Source organism: Podarcis gaigeae, assembly GCF_964106915.1.
Source record: "Podarcis gaigeae genome assembly, chromosome: 2".
NCBI lineage: Eukaryota > Metazoa > Chordata > Lepidosauria > Squamata > Lacertidae > Podarcis > Podarcis gaigeae.
The window spans coordinates 4,700,723-4,706,682 of record NC_139679.1 but is presented as its reverse complement, the minus strand read 5'-3'; positions in this window follow the sequence as shown (position 1 = coordinate 4,706,682).

Genomic DNA, 5,960 nt, shown 5'->3' with positions numbered 1-5,960 from the left:
ACCCCCAGCATGCATTGCGCACGGGACGGGAAGTTGTCGCGACAGACGCGAGAGGGAAAGGAAAGGGAAGCCGAGTCGGAAAAGGAGGAGCAGGCAGGGAGTTTGTGCGCATGCGTACGTCCGTATACACACGAATAAGCTGATGTGATATAATTTTTTTTAGTTGGGATTTTTTTTTAAAATTAAATTTATTAATTTATTTAACATAATTATTACAAAATATAAGCAAACTATTGCAAGTACATACATACATATATATTTCAGATAAGCACACACACATATAAAAAAGAGAAAAAGAGAAAAAAGAAGAAAAGAAAAAAGAAAAAATAGAGAGAGAAAAGAAGAAAAGTTGGAAGAATTTCTTCCAAATTTATTCTACAAATATCTCAATATGAAAATATTAATAAAATTTCATTGATTGACTTCCATTGCTTACACTGCACTTCCTATATACATTTTAAGCAAGATTGTATCTCTTATTCCGTATTATTCCCATACAATCTCATTAGATTAGAATATTTGTGCTGATGTGATATCATTATGTGTTTAGATAGATAGATAGATAGATAGATAACATTATCACTAAAAGAAACATGCAAAAAGCTAAATCACAACATGTCTGATATCAACAGGCAGGGAGTTCCAAAGTCTTGGTGCTGCCATACTGTATATGGGTCTGATTATGGAAATAACCCCATGCCTATTTACTGCATCTAATTATGCACATTACCTTCTTGATCTGTTGTATTAATGGCAACAGCCGCTCTTCCCACACACCTAGTGATTCCCAGCAACTAACTTTCAGAGGCACACTGTCTCTGATGATGGAGGTAGAAAATTTAAAACAGCAGAACATAATGTAAGAAAAAATCAAACAGAAAATGAATGTTAGTGAAGCAGTAGCCAAGAGAACCCAAAAGTCTAGGAAACATGTCTTAGAAGCCATTCCATTAAAAGTGGTGGTCAATTAAGAGGGAGCCTTAACCTTGCACATGACATAATAGCACAAGGGCCTAGTGAGTTTGTATGTCCAGGTTACTTGTTATTGTTTAGTTGTGTCCGACTCTTCGTGACCCCCTGGACCAGAGCACGGCAGGCCCCCCTATCTTCCACTGCCTTCCGCAGTTTGGTCAAACTCATGCTGGTAGCTTCGAGAACACTGTTCAACCATCTCGTCCTCTGTCGTCCCTTCTCCTTGTGCCCTCCATCTTTCCCAACATCAGGGTCTTTTCCAGGGAGCCTTCTCTTCTCATGAGGTGGCCAAAGTCTTGGAGCCTCAGCTTCAGGATCTGTCCTTCCAGTGAGCACTCAGGCCTGATTTCCTTCAGAATGGAGAGGTTTGATCTTTTTGCAGTCCATGGGACTCTCAAGAATCTCCTCCAGCACTGTAATTCAAAAGCATCAATTCTTCGGCGATCAGCCTTCTTTATGGTCCAGCTCTCACTTCCATACATCACTACTGGGAAAACCATAGCTTTTACTATATGGACCTTTGTTGGCAAGGTGATGTCTCTACTTTATAAGATGCTGTCTAGGTTTGTCATTGCTTTTCTCCCAAGAAGCAGGCATCTTTTAATTTTGTGGCTGCTGTCAACATCTGCAGTGATCATGGGGCCCAAGAAAGTAAAATCTCTCACTGCCTTCATTTCTTCCTCAGGTTACTTAAAAGCCCCTTTTCCAGGTAGCCACCAATTTAGCCACTGGATGAGGAGGGCAGGAGGCACACCCTGAGAAAAGTTTCAGGAAGAACCAAAGGACTTTCACCATAAGGTGGAGATATTCTTTCTCCCCATTCCCCCACCTCTTTGTAATATGCAGAGAGAGAGAGAGAAAAGTAGAGGATTGACTTTTGCAGAGGCTGGAAGACAATAACTCCGCTAGCTTCCTGTTTGATTCTAGATTGCTGGTTTACAGTTGTGGAGATCAAAGCACAGGGTGTTCGCATGAAAGCCACAGGAGGAAATAATAATAGCAAGGTGAAATAATTGTTTTGGAGTTGTTGAGCGGAAAATGCATTTTTTGCATCATATTTTATATAAAATGACAAAATCCAGTTTTGCTTGGATTGAGATGGGAGACTTTTTATATAGAAAACAAATTAAACTGACATGTGGAAGGCGGATTTCAAAGCAGGATTGACGTCCAGGGAGAATTTGTGAAAGGCGGAGGTTTGGCCTTAAGCAATTAAAAAGTCGCGCTTTTTTGGTGTTTTTGTAAAACAGCTCAACAACTTTGGGGTTTGACTAAAAAAAGTTCAACAATTTCGGAGTGTCCTGGTTTTTACTTTTTGAAATGGAATTACAAACTTAGTGGATCCGGGAAATGCTGTGGACCTAGTGTATCTTGATTTCAGTAAGGCTTTTGAAAAGGCCCCCATGATATTCTCGCGAGGAAGCTGGTAAAATGTGGGTTGAAGAAGGTAACTTAGTTGGATTTGTAGCTGGCTGGCTAACCAAACCCAAAGAGAACTCATTAATGGTTCCTCATCATCCTTGGAAAAAGTGACCAGCGGGGTGCCACAGGGTTCTGTCCTGAGTCTGTTGTTGTTCAACGTCTTTATAAATGACTTGGGTGAAGGAATTGAGGGGAAGCTCATCAAATTTGCAGATGACACCAAACTGGGAGGGGTAGTTAATGCCATAGAAAACAGAATCAGAATTCAAAATGACCTTAATAGATTGGAGAACTGGACACAAGCTAAACAAAATGAATTTCAATAGGAACAAATGTAAGGTTCTGCACTTAGGCAGGAAGAACCAGATGCACAAATATAAGATGGGGGACACCTGGCTTACTAGCAGTACTTGTGAAAAGGATCTAGGGTCATTGGTGGTTGTTGTTGTTGTTGTTGTTTAATCGTTTAGTCGTGTCCGACTCTTCGTGACCCCATGGACCAGAGAACGCCAGGCACCTCTGTCCTCCACTGCCTTCCGCAGTTTGGTCAAACTCATGCTGGTAACCTCGAAAACACTATCCAACCATCTCGTCCTCTGCTGTCCCCTTCTCCTTGTGCCCTCCATCTTTCCCAACATCAGGGTCTTCTCCAGGGAGTCTTCTCTTCTCATGAGGTGGCCAAAGTACTGGAGCCTCAGCTTCACAATCTGTCCTTCCAGTGAGCACTCAGGGTTGATTTCCTTCAGTATGGAGAGGTTTGATCTTCTTGCAGTCCATGGGACTCTCAAGAGTCTCCTCCAGCACCATAATTCAAAAGCATCAATTCTTCGGCGATCAGCCTTCTTTATGGTCCAGCTCTCACTTCCATACATCACTACTGGGAAAACCATAGCTTTAACTATACGAACCTTTGTTGGCAAGGTGATGTCTCTACTTCTCAAGATGCTGTCTCGGCCTGTCATTGCCCTTCTCCCAAGAAGCAGGCGTCTTTTATTTTCGTGGCTGCTGTCACCATCTGCAGTGATCATTGAGCCCAAGAAAGTAAAATCTCTCACTACCTCCATTTCTTCCCCTTCTATTTGCCAGGAGGTGATGGGACCAGTGGCCATGATCTTCGTTTTTTTGATGTTGAGCTTCAGACCATATTTTGCGCTCTCCTCTTTCACCCTCATTAAAAGGTTCTTTAATTCCTCCTCACTTTCTGCCATCAAGGTTGTGTCATCTGCATATCTGAGGTTGTTGATATTTCTTCCGGCAATCTTAATTCCGGCTAGGGATTCATCCAGCCCAGCCTTTCGCATGATGAATTCTGCATATAAGTTAAATAAGCAGGGAGACAAAATACAGCCTTGTCGTACTCCTTTCCCAATTTTGAACCAATCAGTTGTTCCATATCCAGTTCTAACTGTAGCTTCTTGTCCCACATAGAGATTTCTCAGGAGACAGATGAGGTGATCTGGCACTCCCATTTCTTTAAGAACTTGCCATAGTTTGCCGTGGTCGACACAGTCAAAGGCTTTTGCATAGTCAATGAAGCAGAAGTAGATGTCTTTCTGGAACTCTCTAGCTTTCTCCATAATCCAGCGCATGTTTGCAATTTGGTCTCTGGTTCCTCTGCCTCTTCTAAATCCAGCTTGCACTTCTGGGAGTTCTCGGTCCACATACTGCTTGAGCCTTCCTTGTAGAATTTTAAGCATAACCTTGCTAGCGTGTGAAATGAGTGCAATTGTGCGGTAGTTGGAGCATTCTTTGGCACTGCCCTTCTTTGGGATTGGGATGTAGACTGATCTTCTCCAATCTTCTGGCCACTGCTGAGTTTTCCAAACTTGCTGGCATATTGAGTGTAGCACCTTAACAGCATCATCTTTTAAAATTTTAAATAGTTCAGCTGGAATACCATCACTTCCACTGGCCTTGTTATTTGCAGTGCTTTCTAAGGCCCATTTGACTTCACTTTCCAGGATGTCTGGCTCAAGGTCAGCAACCACACTACCTGGGGTATACGAGACATCCATTTCTTTCTGGTATAATTCCTCTGTGTATTCTTGCCACCTCTTCTTGATGTCTTCTGCTTCTGTTAGGTCCTTTCCACTTTTGTCCTTTATTATGGAAATCTTTGTACGAAATGTTCCTTTCATATCTCCAATTTTCTTGAACAGATCTCTGGTTCTTCCCATTCTATTGCTTTCCTCTATTTCTTTGCATTGCTCGTTTAAGAAGGTCTTCTTGTCTCTCCTTGCTATTCTTTGGAAATCTGCATTCAATTTCCTGTATCTTTCACCATCTCCCTCGCATTTTGCTTGCCTTCTCTCCCCCGCTATTTGTAAGGCCTCATTGGACAGCCACTTTGCTTTCTTGCATTTCCTTTTCATTGGGATGGTTTTCGTTGCTGCCTCCTGTATAATGTTACGAGCCTCCATCCATAGTTCTTCAGGCATTCTGTCCACCAAATCTAAATCCTTAAACCTGTTCCTCACTTCCACTGTGTATTCATAAGGGATTTGACTTAGATTGTATCTTACCGGCCCAGTGGTTTTTCCTACTTTCTTCAGTTTAAGCTTGAATTTTGCTATAAGAAGCTGATGATCTGAGCCACAGTCAGCTCCAGGTCTTGTTTTTGCTGACTGTAAAGAGCTTCTCCATCTTTGGCTGCAGAGAATATAATCAATCTGATTTCGATGCTGCCCATCTGGTGATGTCCATGTGTAGAGTCGTCTCTTGTGTTGTTGGAAAAGCGTGTTTGTGATGACCAGCTTGTTCTCTTGACAGAACTCTATTAGCCTTTGCCCTGCTTCGTTTTGATCTCCAAGGCCAAACTTGCCAGTTGTTCCTTTTATCTCTTGACTCCCTACTTTAGCATTCCAATCCCCTATAATGAGAAGAACATCCTTCTTTGGTGTCACTTCTATAAGGTCTTGTAAGTCTTCATAGAATTGGTCAATTTCAGTTTCTTCAGCACAAGTAGTTGGTGCATAAACTTGGATTACTGTGATGTTAAAAGGTCTGCCTTGGATTCGTATCGAGATCATTCTATCATTTTTGAGATTGCATCCCAGTACAGCTTTCGCCACTCTTTTGTTGACTATGAGGGCCACTCCATTTCTTTTACGAAATGGAGTAATTGGTGGACCACAAGCTTAATATGAGTTAACAGTGTGATGCAGCAGCAAAAAAAGCTAACACTATTCTTGGCTGCATCAACAGAAGTATAGTGTCCAGATCAAGGGAAGCAATAGTACCAGTCTGTTCTGCCTTGGTCAGACCACACCTGGAATACTGTGTCCAATTCCGGGTATCACAGTTTAAGAAGGATGTTGACAAACTGGAACGTGTGCAGAGGAGGGCGACCAAGATAATCAAGGGTCTGGAAACTAAGCCTTATGAGGAGCGCTTGAAGGAGTTGGGTATGTTTAGCCCAGAAAAGAGGAGACTGAGAGGAGATATGCTAACCATCTTCCAATATCTATAGGGCTGTCACATGGAAGAAGGAACATGCTTGTTACTTCCTGTTCTGGAGGTTAGGACTCAAATCAATGGCTCCAAGTTACAAGAAAGGAGATTCTGAC